The sequence below is a fragment of the Neovison vison genome, chromosome 11 (assembly GCF_020171115.1).
Source record: "Neovison vison isolate M4711 chromosome 11, ASM_NN_V1, whole genome shotgun sequence".
NCBI lineage: Eukaryota > Metazoa > Chordata > Mammalia > Carnivora > Mustelidae > Neogale > Neogale vison.
The window spans coordinates 210308304-210330494 of NC_058101.1; the positions used below are offsets into that span (position 1 = coordinate 210308304).

Below are 22191 nucleotides of genomic sequence, written 5' to 3' on the forward strand. Positions count from 1 at the left end.
TGAATGGTTCAAACTTAAGTTCTAACGTTAACCCTTTTCTTTTGAGTACTGGTTCACAGACAAGAGCTTTAAAAAAAATATAATAACAATAAAATAAATTACTCATCAGTTTTCATCTGAAACAGTCAGTTTTTGATTGCTAGAAGGTGAGCAACTGAATGCACTACCCTCCCGTCCTTGAAGAAGTTCCACTCAGAGACGAGAGCTCGCGGTCATCTTGTCTACAGCTAACTTGAGAGTAATTTTTATTTTTAGCTATTTTTCTATAAATATGCTAGCTCTCTTTTTTAAACTCATATTTCATTGGCTTATATAATATTTGTTAAAATTAAATAATTATGGTGGCAAATGACACTGCTATACTAGCTGTGATACAAACACACCTTTAATTCTGGAGTAGCCTGCCACACACCTGTTGCGTAACCCAAGAGAACGAGGTCATGGGAGGAGCCCCCGGTGGGGAGAGCCCAGCCTGCGGGTGTCTGAGGCAGGAGGCATCAATGAGCTCTGTGTGTTACACGTAACTAATGAGTCATTGAACACTACATCAAAAACTAATGATGTACTATTCAGTGGCTAACGGTACATAGTAATAAAAAAACAAAGGAGACAGTTAATCCTGCCAGTTGATTAAGTGGAAAGTATAAAACGCGCACACACACCCCTCTACTGTACCTCCACCTTCTAAATCATTAATAACTTAGCATAAACTTGCAGTTAGGAAGTTAGCTACTATGTTAGAAAGCAAAAGAGGCTGGTTCTGAGAGCAAGAAAGAAAACCACATCCTTCAGTATTTTCAAGACTGAACCGAGAGAGATGACTGGACGGAAGATGCACCAGACTTCAATTCAGGAGGGAGCAGGACAGGGGTAACCTTCTCCCTGTGATGCCAGGAACAAGGGGAAGGACCAGGTGCACCAATGGGCTCTGGTACCTAGTCCAGGATCCCTCTTCCTGCACAGGGTTGGTGGAAATCCTTCTGGGAAACACAACATGCTGCGTTTGAACAATGTCCATGCACACTTGCTTTGAGAAGAGTGCAAAGTGTACGGACTCAGCGTGTTGGAGGGAAGCCCTTGGGAGGAAGGGGATGTCTGCAGCCCGAGTGAGAATGTTTCCAACCAGCTAATGCAAGGGTTCTGCGGACAGCAGCATGGCCATCACTGAGAAGCAGGACAGGGAAGAGAAAGGCGGGTGTGAGTGCTCTGGACACAGGACGTTCTGTGTCGATGGAGCCAGGGGTTGTGGAGGCTGGAGCGCAGCCGCACAGCGTTGTTGCTCAGGAAAGCTTTCTAAGCAGAGGCTTTCATTCAAAGAGCTGTGCATGCGCTTCCCTCTTCTGCTCTCTGCGGATCACTGAGACACAAGGTTTCTGAGCTCTCCAAGAGGTGCAGAGAAGTCTGCACTGAACGCACTGACTAGGCAATAGGGCAAGCTTCACCATCCTCATCTTGAAAATAATTTGCATGAGCTCAAGTAAAAGCAGAGAGTGGGGAGTTTGGGTCGTTACCTGGAGGCTTTGCCACGTTTCCTCGTGCTGGTGCAGGTGTTCCCCTGTAACAAAGGCTTTAGACATCGCAGACTCAGTTTGCCAGCCAGCAGGCAGTTTCTAGGATGTGGGCATATCACCCTATCACGGCAAGTCCAACAGGTAGAAAAGTCTGTGGGGGTGTATCTTGGACTGATGCTCCCCCATGATGAGTCCCCAGCCCTCTCTCACTGCCCTAGACATTGTCTTGGGAGGACAGGGCCTCCCGGAGGAGGTGCAAGCCAAGAAAAGTGCTTCTGAAATCGACCCAGAAGCTTGATGTATTTGCACCATTTAGGGATCTCGGGATCCCTATCTTTAGACTTCTTGACGTTAAGAGAAACAAATCTCTGTTGTTTTAGCCACTTTAGGTCCTAGAGTATTCCTTCCAAGACAATCTCTGAAAGCAGGAAAATAGAGAAGAAATGGAGCATTAACGTACTAACCTAAAACTGAGATTTCTAGGGACCACAGGCATTTGGGAAAGAGGATAAACAGAGCAGAGAGGCCAAGCCAGACAGGCCTGCCGCACCTGGGAGCCCAGGGGCCTCCAGCAGACCTGGACACCCAGGGGAATTCTGCAATGATCCAAACATTTGGGTTAATACCCAAACTGCAGTTCCTAAGGAAATGGATCCTTGGGAGTGGCCGCCTAGGGAAGGCCCTGTGCGAACAACAGAGAGGGCCACCAGAAAGAGACCAAAATATAAAAAACAAACATGGGATTAATGAGCTCATGCCACACTTATTCACACCAGCTCTGCCCTTGACTCTCCGCAAGAAGGAAAGCACCGCCCCCTCCTCTGCGAGCCCACGGCTCACCTGAGGGTCCGGGGAGGACAAGAGGAGGGTGAGAACCGCAGGTGCTGGTAGACGGGCAGGTTTGTGCCCAGAGGGTTAGAGAAGCTCGGAGGGGTGCGGACGACTTGATGATCACAGCCGCATAGAATACTGAATTCATGGAAAATTAGCATTTCCCATTCGAAACTCTGGAAGCCTTCACGATTACCACCTTGTATCCGAAGCTCCCACATCAATCTCTACATATATAAGGGTTAGAAGTACCATCGAAACCATGTATGCTTTCCTGTAATTAGAATTTAGGGTTTAAACGTCTCGGACAATTTATTTATTGTTTGTAATGTTCAGTTAGCCAACCTACTACGTCATTAGTGTTTGATGTGGTGTTCAATGGCTCATCAGTTGCGTGTAACACCCAGTGCTCATCCCAACACGTGCCGGCTCTGACAATTTATTTATTTTTTTAAAGATTTTATTTATTTATCTGTCCGAGAGATTGAGAGAGAGAGCACACAAGCAGGCAGAGACAGGCAGAGGCAGAGAGAGAAGCAGGCTCCCTGCCGAGCAAGGAGCCCGATGCGGGACTCGATCCCAGGACCCCAGGATCCTGACCCAACTTGAAGACAGCAGCTTAACCAACTGAGCCACCCAGGCATCCCATCATCTCTGACACTTTAAAATAAAATTTAAACATTCAGCGAATACTCGATAAGTGCCCTTTTTTATTTTTTTATTTTTTATTTTTTGCTTCTAGCAAATATACTTCTAGCCTTGAAGTCAATGTGACATTTTATTCCAAACAAATACTGCCAAGATTTTGAACTATGTGCCTTTGCTGACAACAGCAGAAATTTTTGTGGAATACGGTATATGTGATGTGGTTACTTTTCTTATTTCAGAAAGTTGCTGTGAATGGGCATGCTTATTCTGTGATGTTTTATGTTTATAAGACATCAGATCAAACTATATTAATGCCTAAGAAAAGGCATGCTACTTTTACTTTATGGCTTAAATGTGTTATGTCATATTTACTCAAGAATGAGGCAAGTAAAGCTATATATAGTTTAAAAAGTAGAAATATTCTTTCTGCTAACATATAATATAACGGATTATTTTCATGAGCCTTACATAAAACTGTATGACTTCAAATAAGGCTGGTTTTGTAAAGGGTCAAAACAACTACCATAGTGCATATCCCTGAGAAAAATAAGCAACTATTAATAGAGCAAACGATGAAATCCCACTTGATTAGTTTGGCATTTTATCTTAGTATTTTCAACTGTATTTTGAATGAGGAGCTACGAGATAGCAGCTAACAGATGCAGGTGACCCGTGTCCAACACAATCACTGCTCAGACTGGAAGCATTTGTGTTCCCTTGGACGATGAGGAGTCAGATTTAGAGTGACAACACCCTCCTGGTTTGCAACTGTGACCCACCATTGTGGGTGAAGTGTGCCCTGTGCTCTGTGAGGTTCTGGGTTCTAGGTTCTTTGCCAGCGCTCACTTCTGTAACGGTCGTGACGAGCACGGGTAGGCAGCGAGTCCGATGGCAGCAAGGGTCCCCGGTGGGTGCTGAAATTTGCACAGGTCTGCCATGGGCTGAGCTGTGTCTTCCCAACATTCATACACTGAATGGGACTGAATCTGGAGATAGAGCCAGTAAGAATGTAGTGAGGGTTCAGTGACATTCTCAGAGCGGGTCCCTGATCTGACACTAACACATTAGGGTCCCTGTAAGAGGAAACGTAGGTGAGCTCTTACCTTCTCTCTGCATGTGAGGACAGAGCAGGCAGGGGCTACCTGTCCCTTAACAGAATTGGCCAGGATCTTGACTGTGGACTTCCCCATGTCCAGAACTGTGAGAAAATACATTTCTCTTGTTTAAGCCACCCAGTCTCAGCTATTTTGTTAAAATGGCCCAATCCAGGGTGCCTGGGCGGCTCAGTTGGTTGAGCGACTGCCTTCAGCTCAGGTTATAATCCCTGAGTCCCAGGATCGAGTCCCACGTCGGGCTCCCAGCTCCATGGGGAGTCTGCTTCTCCCTCGGACCTTCTCCCTCTCTCATGGTATCTCTCATTCTTTCTCTCAAATAAAGAAAGAAAATCTTTTTTTAAAAAAATTAAAATAAAATGACCCAATCCAGCTAACGCAGTATGAGAAGTTTCTCTGAACCAAGTGGCAGAGGTGGGTATCGTAGGCATTCACATCACCCCCCCAAATCTCACATCCCTGAGAGCCTCCGCCCAGTGTCCTTCACTGTACCCTAGCTTTTTTATGGGGGGGGGTGCGCGCACATCATGCGGACTCAGGCTCTTGCACGAGAATGTCTTCCAGTGACTGTGACACACAGGAATTTCAGCACACTGGCAAAAGATGGCAAGCATGATTTTTGGAAGGATATATGACCCAATATTATCTCCATGATTGGCAAAATTGAACATGCTTTACAGAGTCTGATGTGGGGGCAATGGGAGAAGACCTCCTTCTTTTTGGGCTTGGTGTCTCAAGTGAGGCGTCCGGTCTCCTTAGTTGCAGGAGAGACTGATGTTCCCGGGGCCCGATCCATATGTTCTCCAGAAGTCCGGAGAGCAAAGGGAAACGACACTGGCTGAAAATCTCCTGGGGCTCTGCCTGATGGATTTAGCGCAAGTGGACAAAGCACATTACTGGGTGGGCCCTTGGACAAGGTGAGAATGTTCCGTGAGGTATCCGCCCACTAGGTCGGTGCTGGTAGAGAAAACCGTAATGGAGCGTCTGTACTAACCGTCCTGAGCCCCGATCCACACCACCATTACGAGGAGGAGCACGATCGGTTCTGGAAATAGAGCAGATAGGAAGTACGCAGGACAATCATGGAGGGTTTTCTCGCACACACGCACACACGCACATGCACACACACACACACGCACACGTCTTTTGTCAAGTTAGTCCCTAGATAGAACTATCAACTTTTAGGAAATAAAGGAGACAGGAACACAATGACCAGAGAGATTGCCATCAGACTGGTCCAGAATGGGACGTATTTAATGGGACAAATGACCCTTCCTCCGCAACACGTAAGTAGTAAGAGGGAGAGAGAGGAGAAGACTGATAGACTCAACGGGTCGTAAAGATGTAAAAACCAAATGCAAATGAGTAGAACTCATTTGAATCCAATTTGAATAGATTGATGTCTCAAGATATTTTTGAGACAACCAAAAAATGTGTCATGGATATTATGTAATAATAAACATTACTTGTCCTAAGTACAATGATGCTGTTGTAGGTAAGTTTCTGAAGACTTTCTTAGAGGAGCTCCTGGGAGACTCAGTCAGTTAAGCCTCAGACTCTCCGTTCCGGCTCAGGTCAGGATCTGAGCTGTGGGATCCCTGGGCTCACACTCCGCGGGGAACCTGCTCCACATTCTTTCTCTCTCCGTCTGCCCCTCCCCCCACTCATGGCTCACGCTCCTTCTTTCTCCCTAAAATAAATAAGTACAGCTTTAAAAAAAAGTATTGCTTAGAGACATGGATTTCTGGGTGGAACAGTATATCTGTGATTTGCTTTAGAACACTCTATTCTTAAATTGCAGTTGGTAAGATGTTGGGAATTATGGAAGCGGGGTGATGAGTACACAGGGTTTCATGATCCTTTTACCTCAATCTTGTGATACTGGAAAAAGCATTTTAAAAAGTAACATGCTGTGGGTTGGCGCCTGGGTGGCTCAGCTGGTTAAGGTTCAGACTCTCGACTTGGGCTCAGGTCATGATCCCAGGGTCATGAGATCAATATCTAGATCAGGCTCCATGCTTGTCATGGAATCTGCCTGACATTCCCCCCTCTCTCTGCCCCTCCCCCTCTAAAAACAGAAAAAAAGAACATGTTGCTATTACCTGGGCAAGGAAAGATTGTTTCCTAAGAGGGAGGACATGAGGAGAAACCACCAGTCAAGAAGGACCATCTATATCCCTCTACATTTCGAGGCACCGACAGCGGTTAGTGCTGCTGGGACAGCCGGTGAGCCCTTGGTGGGGGAACCAGAGTGGCTGGGGACCAGACGGGGGTAGTCTCCTAGGCTGCAGTAAAGATGGCTCCTCCTCCACCTGACTCTCCCGGAGTCAGTGGAAACCATTTGGCAAAGAAAGGGAGCAAACTCTGGAACCAGAGTGACCCTTCTTAAACTGGCATGAAGACAGGTATCCTTACTTACAGATAAAATGCTTAAAGGTTTACGTGTTTATGCTTCCTTCTTTCTTTCTTCTTTGGTGTGTGTCTACTTACAGTCTAGTATTGTCTTTCATTTTAACTCTTCTGTAAAAATGTTTTGACACTTGGGGCATCTGGGTGGCTCAGTCAGTGCAGCCTCTGCCTTCGGCTCAGGTCATGATCCCAGGGTCCCGGGATCGAGTGCTGCGTGGGGCTCTCCGCTCAGCGGGGAGCCTGCCCTTCCCTCTCCTTCCGATGCCCCCTGTGCTTGAGCTCTCTCTCACTCTCTTTGTCAAATAAATAAATAAAATCTCTAAAAGCATGTTTTGACTCTTTAAAATCTATGTCATATGAACCTGCATATAGTAAATAAAACTTACTCTTAAAAGAAAAAGAAGCGATCAAGTATAGAAGCGTCAGTCGGCCACGAGCTGGAGTAAAACCACCCGACATCCGTGTACTGAGGGAAAAATTTTGCCTTCAGGCTTTTCTTCTTTCTAAGATTTACTTATTTCCTTTAGCGATGGGGAGGGACAGAGGGAAGGAGAAAACCCCAAGTGGGCTCCACGCCCAACGCTGAGCTCAGTGGGAAACTCGAACTCACGACCCTGAGTCCGTGAGCCAAACCCAAGACCCAGACACTCAACCAACTGAGCCGCCCAGACGTCCTGTCCAGGGCTCATAAAAACGTTGTGATGATGTCGTTTCATGAAAACAGGCACCCCTACCCTAGCATCTGGCCATTAAGCAAGCATTGTCCCTGCTTTGGACGTCTTCATACCATTGTGTGTGGAGAAAATGAACCAATAAAAGAAAGGAAAACAATTCTAAGTGGGTCAAATGATCACCGCAGCCCATTGTCCGCTGCTACCCAGTTGTTAAGTGTCTCAGCTTCCCTTCTCAAAACTCCCCCTTTCCATGGCCATGCAGACTGGGCTCTGAGCCCAGGGCACACCCCACTGAACACTCGGGCTCCCAGGTCCCCTACAAGAAGCCCAGTTTCCAAGCTGCTGCCGGGGTAACGCTGGTCCACCAAGACCCCACTGAGGACCCCCTGACCTTCCCGGACTTTTTCTTGGACCCTTGCTCACAATGTCTGTAATAAATTGATGGTAAATTGTATCCTCATTGTATCGAAGATCTGTAGAAGACTAAACATTTGAAAAAAAGAACAAGAATTAAACAAGCAAAGAGAAAGAAACCAAAAACAAACGAACAAACAAAAAACAAAACAAAACAGGAGCATCTGGGTGGCTGACTGGGTTAAGCGTCTGCCTTCGGCTCAGGTCATGATTCCGGATTCCTGGACTCCAGCCCCGCACTGGGCTCCGGGCTCAGCAGGAAGCCTGCTTCTCCCTCTCTCTCTGCGGTTCCCCCCGCTTGTGCTCCCTCCCTCCCTCTCTCTGTCCACTAAATAAATAAAATATTTTTCTTAAAGAGTGTGTGCATGTGTAGTGTGTATAAGTTTCATATGCCACGAAGACCTAATATTCACAGCACATTCACTTAAAATAATGCTAGGTCTTCAGAAGATTGTCACTAATTCAACATGGAGTGGTCACATCTACAGCTGACCTTTGAACTACGCAGGGGTTAGGGACGCTGACTCCCGCAGGGCTGAAAATCACGGATCACTTTGGCTTTTTCAACCTCTTACTAGGCTACTGTTGATTGGAACCCTTACCAATAACACAAAGAGTCGATCAATACCTATTTGCATGTTCTATGTATTAAATGCCACATTCTTATAAACTCGAGGAAAACATGTTATGAAGGAAATCATAAAGAAGAGAAGATACCTTTATAATACTGTGCTTATTTATTGAAAAACCTGTGTACAAGTGGACCACTTAACTCTTCTGTAAATGAAGAGTCTACTTACAGTCAGGGGTTCAGGGGTCACCTGTACTAGAAATGAGTCTAATTTTCTCAATGCTAATATAAGTATTTCAGAAAAATTTATATAAATAGCACAAATTCCTGAAATTAAGTATTACTTGCTGCATGTCCAAGAAATCAGAACGAAAATGCAAAATTGTTTCCTGTGGCCTGGCACCAGGCTCTGGGAAGTAAAATCATGTATATTTACTCCAAGGCCTTTGGAACAACTGATAACAAATAGTAGTAAATTCTAAGTATGATCACCTCTGTTGATAAATGATGTTCTTGTCGTTACAAAAAGGAAAAATTGATTTCAGCCTCGGTGCTCTAGTTAAGTACCCTTTGCCCTGATGACATTTTTTTTTTTTTTAACTTAGAGCACATGTAATTTGCCTCAGTGTCTAGAATTACTCTATGATTATCAAGAACTCCATTTACTTTTCAAATCTGTAGCCCACACAAAGAGAAGCCTAAGCCATGGGAGTATTCCCTTTATCAACCACCCCTGGGTAGCCCTATTTTTTCTTCTCTGCACAATGGAACTAACTATGAGTTGATCCCTTTGGGGTCTCCCACTGTAAGAGAACGACAGTGGTGAGGTTGTAAAGCAGATAAGAAAATAATGTTTTTATGAACAGGATGGGCTTTTCAAAGAAGCTCAAATCCATTTCAAACTCTGTTATAAACTCTGTTATATTAATTCCCTTAACACCTTTATGAAAAACAATCAGTAAATATAATGAATTCTCAATATGCTATATAACTAGGGAGTAAAATCATAGGGCATAAAATAACATTCCCAAATGGACTATAAAATCTTAACTTCTTTAGAGAAATAATGTATATGAATCTGAAATATGAAAATGAAAGTTTGAAGCAGGAGCAGATCCTGATGGTGTAACCCGGAGGAAGAGCAGTAACTCCACACTCATAAGAACGGAATCGAATCTCACATTGCTCATTTTGAACCACACCGCTCTAACCGTCGGGTTTCACCCGGTACTGACTGTGTGCTCCACCACTGGCCCAGAAATAAGACGTGCTGGTCATGTATGTGCCTGACGCTGTCAGCTTGTAAAATTCTTGCCCCGGCATTGCCTCGATTTGACCACGAGACTGGCTCCTCCTCCACGCCTCACCTAAGCTGGGAATCTTGTACACGTTCATTGACCTCTGTGTTCCTCTGTTTCCCCACCTGTCGCGTGGGGACGGTCACAGCAGGAGGAATGCTCCTCCCGTGGGATGCCTGAGCGAACACCGGCCATCACGGTGCCTGACCCAGAGAGGCTGACAGGGCACTGAGGGCCGTTCTCACGGTGGCTGTTAGATCATCCCAGCAAACACACAGGTTGGGATGCGTCTGCACACTGAGGTGTGGCTCAGGTGGCTTTTTCTTAGTTCTCGCTGATGGAGCCAGTGTGTGACCGACTTGGTTAAGACTCAAGGGCAGACATTTTCGTATGCAAGTCTACTTCCCATGTACAGAAGCTCCTGGAGACAGTGAGGCAAGACCAGCCACACGGAGCTGAGGGACATGATCAAAGTCCACATGGTTAGCCCCTGGGCTCGTCTGTGTTTGTGGCGACCACCACAGCCGGAGAAGAGAAAACAGAGACGGGACGGGAGGTAACAGGCTTTCCAAAGTGAGCAATGCTCTAGATGAGTCCTGAAGACCGTGCAGGGTCCGCAGCCTAGAGGGGGAAGGCAGCATGTCCCTAGAGATGGAGAGTATTATGCCCGGGAGAACAGAGCAGATGGGGATGCCGTGTCCAGAGGCTGCGGGAGAGAGCACACTTGATGAGAGAAGAAAACCTTCACGGACAAGCAGAAGAATTTTTACTCCACGTGGCTGCAAATACTGAAAAAGAACTGTTTTGTAGCTGTGTTTAAGCAAGGTAGGAACATGCTTAATGAGACATTGCTAGAATACAAGAGTGAGGCTCCAAAGATACTGCATGAAGTTTAAAAAAAAAAAATGTGTCCAGTCTAAATCAGCGTGGGATTAACAGCGAGTTTAGGAAATACAGCCTCACCAACTACTGCCCGGCGGGAGGAGGGGGGGTCGCGCTGTTGTCCTCAGGCTCACCACGGCATCCGCTTACGCAGGAAACCAGTCTGCACCTCGAACTCTGAAAATCGTTTGACTTATTTAAATACTCTCTCTGTGTCTCTCTTTTTCTGTCCATTTCTCTTTAACTTAAACAGTTGAATATCAAGACTCCACTTTATTTGTCAGAAACAGTGATAAAGGAAAAAGGGTGGAACATAAAGGGGAAAAAAGTCCATGAGGAAGATTAGAGTCTACAGAGGTGCGGGTGATGCGGGCCGGGACCAGCAGCATCCTTAGAAGAGGAGGAGGACAGGGAGCAGGAAGAGCGGCTGAGACACTCCTATCCTCGACGCAGACAGAACGGAATGACCAGCGCAGGGAAAGGAATGGTTTGTTAAAGGAAGACTAAAGAGGGCTTTCTCCACGCAGTGAGACACTCCCGATACTGCGGGAAGACAAGGAAATTTGCAAACGAGAAGACCCTTGTCTCAGGTGAAGGTCCTATGTTCAGGCTGGGACAGGACAAGTTGGATGTGACAAAGAGATATTTAAGCAAAAGTTTCCTGTACGTAGTGAAAGGATGCATGGTCAGACACACGAGAAGGATGAGGTTCAGATGTACGTGTCATCGTCACGGAGACGGGAGCTTCCACAAGCTTCCTGAAGCAGAGTATAAATCTCCAACAGTCAGACAAGGTAGTGAACCCAAATTTTTGTCTCAAAATTACAACTTTTGTCATTATACAAGGAAGGCTTTTCTGCTCCTGTTCCATTTTAATCATCTGAACCAAGTCTACCCCCAAACCATGTTATTTTAGATAAAATGGAAATTGGTAAGGAAGCACCACTAACTCAGTATTAACATGTACAGGACCTCTAAAATACTTCATGGGGATGTCATATTGATGGCGGGTCAAAAGGATCATTTTTTTCCCATGAGGGAAAGCAAGTAGGATAAGAAATCTGGATTTTCACCTGTCTTGCATTATTTCAGCTGTCACCACACCATTTCAGTGATACCATGAAAATCAGGAGCATTTTCTCTCCTTTCCATTATACCCAGATGCTATAAATGGCTGGCCTTTTGTGTCATCATGGTGTTGAATACAGATTCCTAATTAAAATGTCCAGATTAACATTTAAAACAGGGGACACAGTCAAACAGTCTTAGAACTATCCACAGCACTTATCAAGACGATCAGGATTAAAATAGTTAAGAGTTTATCACTAAGGCAACATACCAACCACTCTTCAGACTGAATTCCAATGACATGAAAAAAATCCATTAAAATACTACTCTGTTTGTCTACCTGTGCATCAAGGAATTAAATATGTATATTTAAAGGTGTTTGAGTTCTTTGTATACACACACACCATACACACACACACATACACACACACACCACCCACCTGACTGATTTTTAAATGACACCCAAGAAATGTATACAATCTCAAGGATTAACAATCATTATAATATGAATGTTTCTATTTGATAAGGAATTTTACCTCCTGAATATTAACCAATACATTTAAAATTACTGCTACAATATATAGTTTTGTATATCTCTAACTTAGGTATTGGTTTGACCAAATAAAGTATAATTTATCAGAAAAATAATCAGGATTAGGATTCTTTGTTATCAACTTAATTTTAATCAAATAGTTGACTCAGTGGACTTCTAAATAACTCCTGGGAAAAATACTGAAAAATTCCACTTAACTGGGATAAACGCACAATGACATGTCTCAAAGCATTAAATTCACTCAATATAAAATGAATTAAAGTAAGCGCTAAAATATAGTCAAGTATTCATGGAAGGAGGCAGCTTGAGACCCAGACTGTTCCTCAGCACAACCTTAGAAATGCTTTGAAGATCAGAGACTCAGACTGACCTCCTCAACTGTTGCTGAATTCAGCGGTGGTTTTCTGATGATTTGTCTTTGTTTGACCCACACTGGAAAGGGCTCCAGTTCTATGCCTTGTGTTTCTTTAGTGTCATCCTACCCTCGTCTCTCTGGAGCTCATTAGAAGTGACATAAGAATATGCTTCAAATATAACGTAAATGATATAAATATGTATATTTGCTACTTGAAGGTTCCTATCAGTGCTCAGTCGTACTATCTTGAAACTGGAACAGTACAGGGAAAATTAGAATGGTTTCTGCACAAGGATGACACCCAAATTTGGAAAAAGGCTCCTGTTTTTGTCAAATATATCTCACAAAAAAATTAAGGATATATTCAATGCAATTTTAAAAATTGATTATAAAGCTTTATGTGTGACTTTAATGTCACTATTTTAATTCAGAGTGTCATTTGATAAAGATAAGATCATGATTAATTGTTGCTATTAACATATATATGACCAGCATGCCCAGCACATGTATTCACAAGCAATTCTTGGGAGCACCTGGCTGGCTCAGTCAGTAGAGCACAAAACTCTTGATCCCAGGGTCTTCAGTTTGAGCCCCACACTGGGTGTGGAGCCTCTTTAAAAAATTATATAAATTATAAAAATTATATAAAAATACATTATAATGATAATAATAAGAAACTCTTAAATGTGTGCAGCATTCCATGTGCTTTCCTAGGTGTAAAAGATATGGAAATAAAGTGAATAGTCTAATTGTTAAGAACCCAGACTGTAGCAAACAGATAAATACTACACAGTCCTGAAAGGGCTCAGATCATTTCATGTCTTCATTCTTGAAACAACCATTGAGTGATTGGTGAGAGTTCGGCAATCCTACAGACACTGGGAAATAGAGGCGTGTTGTGTCGGGGCTTTTCCGTGTACTCACGTTCTGGTGAGGAGACAGACCAGTGTGCAGATTAGAGATACGGGCAGAGATAGGATATACACACACACATTAGCTCTTATACTGATGTATATTAATATGTATATAAATATATCCCATGATCCATCAGATGATGTGTGCTACAAGAGAAATAAAGCGTGTGTAAGAGGAGAGTGAAGGTTTTGGGTACCATCTTGTGTGCCATGTGTCGGGGAAATTGTGGTGGAGCCCAGTGAGAGAGGATGTTAGGGATGAGGTCAGGGAGGAACAGAGGAGTGCACAGAAAAATCTGTCTTTGTTCAGGCTGCTCTGAAGACCCAGACCTTTAACCAGACTGGGGTAAGAGAAAGCTTTCAGGACAAGGTCCTATCTGCACTGAGTTCTCGAGGATCAACAGCTCTTCACATAAAAGAAGAGAGGAGCTCTGGGGAGTGTCCGTTAGGGAGCACTTAGCCTGGGCAGTCATGGGAACAGAAATCCCAGGGCACACTGCAGACCTGCAGATACCACGGTCACACTGCTCGGATACCGACCAGCCTTCATCACAATGGTGCCCTGAATTGTACTTTCTCACTGTCGTAGCTCTTGAAGGCATGATAACTGCAGGTGGGGCACGGAACCCTCATGAAACAGACTAGCATAGACTTTCACTGAAAATGTTTCATTCAACGGAATCCATACGTTTGAAGTTGACGGTAACCTTTCTTCAAAGACTAAGGACTGACCCTAATGCACATATGTTTGCGGAAGCCATTTTGAACAGAAGAATTGGTAATTATTCCTCAAAGTCAGAATGGTTAGATAAATAGATATGAGCAAATGAGCAAAAGTTGAGGAGTTGGAAACACAACTTAAAAACAACAACAACTAAGATTTAAGATAGCAGATTACACAATTTGAAGTAAAACTTTTTCTTCTGTGTTTTCTTCACTTTTTTTTTAGTTTACTATCACTTTGCCTCTTTGCATAACCAGTGATCTCCTTTCTGGCCCCATTTTTCAGAACATTTCTCAGCTGGGAGGGCTTGACTGGGCAAGGCACAGCATTGCCACGTGCATCCTGATAAAACACTTATTTGTACTTCCTTCATTCATTCAACCAATGATTTTCCCCCAACCAAATATTGACAGTGACAGCCCCAAGGTCACAAATCTTGAGCAAAGGAAAATTGAGTTTTCAGGAAGCAGAGGGGAAGACAACTTGAATGACCATATTCAGGGACATGAAAATCATGACCTATTAGAAACATCGCTTGTTCATTGACATGCCCATTAGTTGTATGATTTATCCATTCGACAGGTATTAACTAACCACTTGTTTTGAGTGAGGCACGGCACCGGGAATTGGATATAAAGAGGATGGAAAGGACACGGCACATAACAGACACTGGCTTCATCAATTACAGGCTTCCTGCTTCTACTCTGGCCAATTCGGAGAAAGTGACACTGGCATTAGACCATCAACGATGCAAAGCATCGGGGTAATGGATGACTTTGATCCTCCTCTCCTGACATTAGAGGGCATACATATGTTGGGATGTTAAACAACTACTCAAAATGCTAGAAAATAGGAGGTTCTCTTGCTTGGTTATTGTTGTATCCTGAAGGACAGACCTGGGCTTGAAGTCAAGGAGTTGCAGGACGTGGCAGCTGCTTGATTCGTGTGTCCTCCGCACTGGTGCAGCCTCGTCTCTCATCTGCAGCTCTACAGGAGCCTCCTACCTCATCTTCCTGTTTCCCATCTTCCTGGAAGAGTGCACTCTCCCAGCAGCACTGTGTGTGGTGCTTCTAAAACCTAAGCAAGACGAGACTGGCTCCCCCAATAAATATACCTCAGAGATTTACTACTCCAGGTAGAATAAAAACTGTTTTTTTTTTTATGTGGCCCCATGTGAACTGCCACCCAATTCCCTAAACCCTCCTCCTTATTCCAACTAATTTTTCCCTCCTCATGTTGCTCTGGCATCACTGACCTCCTGACTGTCTCTCGAAGAGACCAATCATGTGCCAGCCCATCCTCCTGGAATGCTGATCTCCTCTGGGCTCAAGTCCTCTCCGTCTACCAGACTCAGCCAAAGCTGGTTGAATAGACGGGGCTTCCTTGACCAACGTGATGTACAAAAATATCCACCACCTTCTTCTATCCTCTGATCCTGGTATCCTTCTTCATTACTTGGCATAGTTGTTCATCGGTGCTCAGCCCACCAGAACACAAGCGGTGTAAGGTTGGTGGTACACCCACAGATTTCAGAACGACAACAAAAATGCAGAAGGCATTCAATGAGTATCTGCTGACCCAATAAATGAGTGTCCATGGGAATAAATTTGTTTTGAACTCCTTGAGCCCCAGGTGACTCTAGGCAGAAAGGAAGCCCTACTGCCCCCCCTACCTCCATGGTAAATTTTCTGTGGTACCGAGAATTGTAGGCAGGAAAGCTCTTTGTAAAATCTCAGGTACAATATAGTGATATATTTTATGGAGGTTTTAGGCGTCATAACTGGCAGTAGTAATCAGCTTTCAAAACCCTCTTAGGATTTTGATTTCATCAGATTGAGTGGTTTAAATTCCTTTAAAATTCTAGTTTTATGATCCTTTGTTTATAGCTAGTATTTTTCTCCAAAGCATAGTAAGATTCTGATTTATATTTTGTTTTCATTTTGAAGCAAAAATTGATGCGTGCACATATTTTCCCCAAATTGCATCAGGTGCTTCAATTACAAGAAATGTGTTTCAGTCAGGCCGGCCTGGGGAAGCGCTGAAGGCAGGGAAGCCATTCTCCGTGCCCTGCTCCCTGGCTGCTTTCTCAGTGGCACGGGGTCTCTCCTCCTCTCCGAGCAAGCTCTCGCTCGTCAGGGACGACAACCTGCCGCTGCATGAGCTCAGGTTAATGTGAAGATGACAGTAAACACCAGCATCGTCTTCGTTCTTATCCTTATTCTCTTCTGCATTCACTTTAGAAGATGGGCCGTGGGCAGAGGCGTCACCGCAGCCATGGACTGGATTTTCATTAAACATAGTTTCAACAGAGTAAGAGCAAGCAGAGGGAAGCCCGTGGTTTTTGTTTGTTTGTTTTTTGCTTTTAAATTTTTTTCAAAACTCACTGTATCTACAACTGTGTCTAGATATTCTAGATTGTATTTTAGGCACAACCTCCTACAGCTCAGAAGGCTCAGAAAATTATCATTTTAGATGAGACGCCATGACACATAGTGAATTTGTGCAAGGATGCTTTATTCCGGCCATGGTCATTTACAAAGCATCCCAACTTTTTTGGTTTCTTGCAGTGTTTTAAAATGTTAGAGGACACGAATTGCATTGGTGTGTGGTGCATAAACAATGAATCTTAGAACACTGACAAAATAAAATTAAATTAAAAAATTGACAATAAAATGGAATAAAAGTCAACTGCTTTGAATGATCAAAAAATGATAAATATTTACTCTATGTATTCTCAACAAAGTTCCCAATGTGTATAGATGGTTTATTTCTATCTTGTTCTCATGGTGATAGTCATACCAGAGCGTTTATCACAGTATAGTTTTAGTTTCATTGGGCTGACCATGTTAACAAAGCTAAAATAATTCAAAAGCAAAAATACAAGAGGCTAAACAAAACCTGAAGGAAATAAAGGAAAGCAAACACCTTTCATTCCTTTCAAAGTATACTATTCTAAATGTGCTGATGTAGTTTTAGAGATTTTGCAAGTGTCTACTCTTTTTCCTTTTTAAAATCTTTTTATCTTAATGAAATCCAAGGAAAGGGATCTTGCAGTTAGAACTTTGTAGAAGTTAACAGAAAAGAGCCCGACAAATCCGTAACATTTTCATAAAGTTCGTAATATTTAAAATTCTAAACCTTAAATCAAAGGACGCTAGACCATAACTCAAGAAGTTGACAGAGAATCTTAAAGTCTTTCTGAAGTTCTTTCTCCAAAGGACTGACCGTTAATCATCTTATCCATTTCACATTGTTGTCATGTGTGTGTCAACATTCGGGATATGCTCTTATATTCTGGTTACTGATCTCAGAAAGAGTATAAAAAATTCAATGGTACATTTATATCAGCATGTGAGAGGTGTGCGTTAAGTGCTGAGAAAGTCTGCAAGATGACTGATCATTAAACATAGCCTTTATTGGTGAAATTATATAAATGTAAAATGAAACCTGTTACTTTAAATCAGATGTAAAAACTCCTTGGATCTCACACGTTTCTAGTCATTTCATTGTATCTGGCCTTGATCTGCACCCTTGAGTCTAGCTACTTCCCCAGCACTCATCTGGTGGAGAGACGCCCCAAGGGAGTTGTACTGCAGATTATTGTCCAGTGACGTCATACTGACAGCAAGAAACTGCCCAACATGGAAATATTTAGACCAGACAGTTTGAGGAATGTTATAAATCAGGCTCTACCCCTCATATAACTCATGGTTAAACATGGACCAGCACAGCACTGAGTACAAGAGACAGACAGAAAGCTCCCACTGCACTCTCCAGGACCAAACCCACAGGTTTCAGTTTTATCAAGCTTTCTCCAACCACTGCACCCCAAAGAGAGTCGATGACCTTTTCCCCCTTCTTAATTCTTATACCTCCTTGTAAATCTATTACAACACATATCCTGCTTTAATTTACTTATTAACGTTTATTTCTCTTTCGCAGTATAATATATTGTAGACTTTCACTAAGTGTTTACAGAGTTAATAGTAAATGAATCCATTAATTAGTATAGAGAAGGAAGAGATTAAGGGAAATTCTTGTGCCATTAGACTAACAGGATTTTGGCACTTGCTGGAAAGGCTCAGAGAGAGAGGATAATCGCCCTGTCAGGTATGTCATTGGGGTCTGAACCACAATAAACACCCCCACATGTATTTGCATCCGATATCTTCTCCACGTGCTCCTGCCAAGTCCATGTCCTCTACCATCCAGCGTAACGGGTGCATGGAAAACGGGGCAGGTACCAGAAGAGAGAGACACAGTTTCATGACTTAGGATAAGACAATTACTTAGCAAGAATATGGAATGAAAGCATTTGAAGAAAGAGCCTCATCTCTCCGCCGTCTCTAGGCACAACTTGGCTCTTGCCTCATGACAAGCAGGAACTTGTGTAACAACCGATCCAGTTGCAATGCTCATAAACCTTTTACAGGCGAAGCATTCGCATCTTCAGTATTTCCCCGAGAGCCTGCCCTCTCAGTAGGCACATACTTGATTCAGAAGTTAATTTTAACTTGAATAACTGAGCTCCCTCGACCTAGGGGGCACTGGCAACTTATACATAAAGCATTTATGGTGTGAGATATTTTTAACTTACACCCAATCAGCTGGCTTGCTGCATAATAGGAGTATGGATTTTAGCCTGGAAAGAAATTGGAACTATTCTCTGGAGAATAAAGGCACAGACATGTGCAGTAGCCACTGGTGTGGCTTATGCCATCATCAGGAACCCTACAAACTGCCGTTTTGTCCCATTGCCTGGCATTCGGAATGAGGATTTGACACCATATAAGGTCTGGAGGTGTCCTCGATAATGTCAAAAGCAAATTGCATCATGGTCATCTTCCTTCTGTTGGTTGTACGTAACCCATGTTAATTAATTGCAAACTGATACTTCAGCAGATATGCCACATTCTTTAAACATGGATGCGGAAACCGCTCCTCAAGCAGGATGTCACATATGCTATATTATGCAGTAGGGGAACCAATTAACACCAACTCAGTAGAAGCCATCATTTTCCAAGCAGGTCTCCTTGAAATCAGAGATTTTCAAATAGAAAATGCTGTCATGGTCGTTACCATTACTCTAAACAGAGCAAAAGATAATAATTAGTCTTAAATAGAACGTGTAGTGTACGTGATTTGTTAGCTAATGGGATACTTGTGCTAATTAAATGCTTGCGATGTGTCAGGCACCATGCTGAGCATTGTCAAGAGTGTTTCATTATATACCATCATAATCCCAGATATTCAGTAGGATTATCCCCATTTTACGGACAAGGAAACCGAGTCGAGAAGATTCACCCGTGCCGGGCACACAGCTAGCCCCTGAGAAGAGACGGAAGAGCCCAGTCTCGCTGCTACAGGAGCCCGTGCTAACTCTTCCGAAATTACAAGAAAAGTACGGGGGCGCCTGGGTGGCGCAGCTGGTTAAGCTTCTGACATCAGCTCCAGTCCTGACTTCAGGGTCCTGGGATCGAGTCCCCCAGTCGGGCTCCCTCCTAGGCGGGGGCGTTTGCTTCTTCCTCTGTCCCTCCCCCTCCTCTCTCTCCCTCTCATATAAATAAGTAAAATCTTTAAAAGTAAAATAAAACAAAAGGTACGTAAGGTTTCCAAACAGTGGAATGGGTTCCAAAATAAGGGCACAGTGACGTTCCCAGGACACTTCTCAGACAAGTAGAGCTCCAAAGGGTGGTTTCAGGACCAATCAACAGGGAAGCCTTTTTTACATCCTCAAAGACGGTGACTGCCTGCGGCGCCTTTGCTCGTGGTGTCGTGCAGGCAGGAAACAGAAATAGGCCGGAAACCCACGGCTTCCGAGCCGTCTGCACCAGAGGGTCCTCAGGCTCAGGGACGCAGGGATCCCGATGACACTGGAGCCCCTGCCTGTGTTTCTATCACTTGGGAAATCTCTTCCGCCACGAAACCTCTTGTGAAAGGGACGCCAGTGCCCCCCCTCACTGCCCAGCAGCGGCCATTCGAGCGCCATCCTCCCCCGTGTCTTCTGCAACAGGGCCCTTCGTCGTCACCACCCTAAACCAGGGGCAGAAGGACAGATCCCTCCCTCCGGTCAGCGCGGCACCTAGCACACACCCTCGACCTGGCCCACCTCCTCCTCGGGGAAATGCTGCTGTTAGAGAGTCTCCGTGGCCTTCGGGTCCAGCACACACGACGCTCCTGCTACTCGGCAGGTACAGAGCTGGGGCGCTACTGTCTTGGTTTCTCTGTTCATGAGCACGTGAAGACCTGGGCTGGGAAGACCACAGGCTAAAAGCAGGCGGTGCTGGCCCGCATGTTCGTGTTCCTGCGTTGAAGCCCTAACGTGCAACATGGTGCTATTTGGAAGTGAGGCCCCTGGGAGGCAAACAGGGTTACACGAGGTCATGGGAGTAGGCCCCCGTTGGGATTAGTGTCCTTACAAGAAGAGGGACAGACCTGAGGCCTCTCTCCTCACTGCCCGACGACACAGTGACAGGGCTGCCGTGTGCCGGCCAGGCAGAGAGCCCTCACCAGAAACTGTCTGCCCCACCTTGACGGGGGATGTCGAGGCCCCCAGAACTGTGAGAACGTGTGTCTGTGGGTCGTGCCACCCGGCGAACCGTGCTTGATTACAGCAGCTCACGCCGTCCACAGCGGTGCGCAGCCCTGCCCGCTCTCACCACGCAAGGCTCTCGTGTCCGGGGACCCACTGCTGAAAGGAAAGTCCTGGGCTGCACGGCCTCAGCCCCACGGCTGCCACCGTCCTGCCAAAGAGATGAAGTCACCATCTCCCCTTTGGGCTTCAGTATTTTATCTCTGATGACAAATATAGACAGAAGGAATATTCATTTGTTTAGCACCTGTATCTCTTAATATATTTATATATTCTGAAATATCTTAAGAAACCAGGAAGTAAATTACATTTGAGTTCTAAAAAAAAAAAAAACGTTTATTTGTCTGCTGATTTTGAATGCTTGTTTTCAGACGCTCGCACTGACACATTTCATTCTCTCTTCGGCTTTAGCTCTGCCTGAAATAACTCGTTTACTTCCTTCCGCTGGATTTTGTCATCTTTCCCCCCTTTATCCGCACTGCATTGTGTACAGAAATAAACAGTGACCGTGGAGTCAGAGGCTGCGGCTTTGGTCCGTGGCCCTAAGCACTGGGTTACCGTGGGGCAAGTGAGCTGACCCGAGCGTTCATTCCTGAGCTGTGTGGCACGTTAGCTCTGTGTCGGGGGACTGGTGGAAATCTGTACTGCCCACCACACTCAGCATCCCCCGGCACTCAACACTGCACGCTAACGGAATCCCTGTAGAAGTTACTTCATTTTAAATTTCACCCAGTTTCATCAATTGTCTGAAAACCTTTTGCATCTCAGAAGCCCGTATATCTTAAATACCGACTAATGAGACGCACGCCCTTCCAAATAACTCCCATCACACACGGCGTGGGGAACCTGCTTCCTGAGAAGGCTGGCCCTTGCGTATAATGTGTTGATGAAACTCAGTACCCTAGGGCTGAGTGTCCATTTCTATCAACTGTGAGATAACCCAAACGGGTATATAAATGCCATCCAAATAAGCAAAGGAAAACTACCCTTTAAAAGTACAGGATTAATGGCATGCATCTAATATTGCTCCCTCAGAAAAGTTATCTTTTAAGCTAATTATTCATGTAACAAAGAGATTTAGTAATCATCCGGGCTGTTAAAGCGTAACTCTTGACTAGCTATGCAGTTAATTACCCCCCACAGGTCCCCACGCATAAACACAGACCCCGTCCAAGGCCATCGCAAAAAAAACGTAGCTGTCGTTGCTTCCATAATGTGAAGGGCAGAGCAGGGGTCAGCGCAGCCCTCAGAACACCATCAAACACCCCCCAGGAGGGACCTCAGACAACAGCCCAGGGTCGCCATGGTGACCATTGTCGGGAAGTAACACTGGAGGCTTTGGAGAGGCCTGGGCTTGAAGCAAGCTTGAGAGAATTTGGCCACGTCTGCTTCGCTGCACCCTTCCAAGCAGAACTCTGGCTGTCTGCTCGGGAATTCTATCACCCCGGGCTCCTGGGGCCGGGCTGGGGAAAACTCACGTATGTTGTTGTGGAAATCCGCCCTGATGAAAAAGCACTGATCTTTGTAAAACTGAATCATAAACCTCTATTCATATCCTACATGCATGTTTTTTAAACTAGTGGGTCATACAAAACTCAGTATTTCCCTTAAACTCTCAATCTCAGAGAAACCTTG

General features: G+C 44.6%; 1 protein-coding gene and 1 non-coding gene across 2 annotated transcripts in view; one reads left to right on the forward strand and one right to left on the reverse strand.

Annotated features, from left to right (window-relative positions):
- CSMD1 (CUB and Sushi multiple domains 1) overlaps positions 1 to 22191 on the reverse strand; it is a 732674-nt gene that overhangs the window by 625768 nt on the left and 84715 nt on the right. The window lies entirely within an intron of this gene.
- LOC122890745 lies at positions 12550 to 12655 on the forward strand. The gene has a single exon (XR_006381173.1). It is a non-coding gene; the product is annotated as a U6 spliceosomal RNA (small nuclear RNA).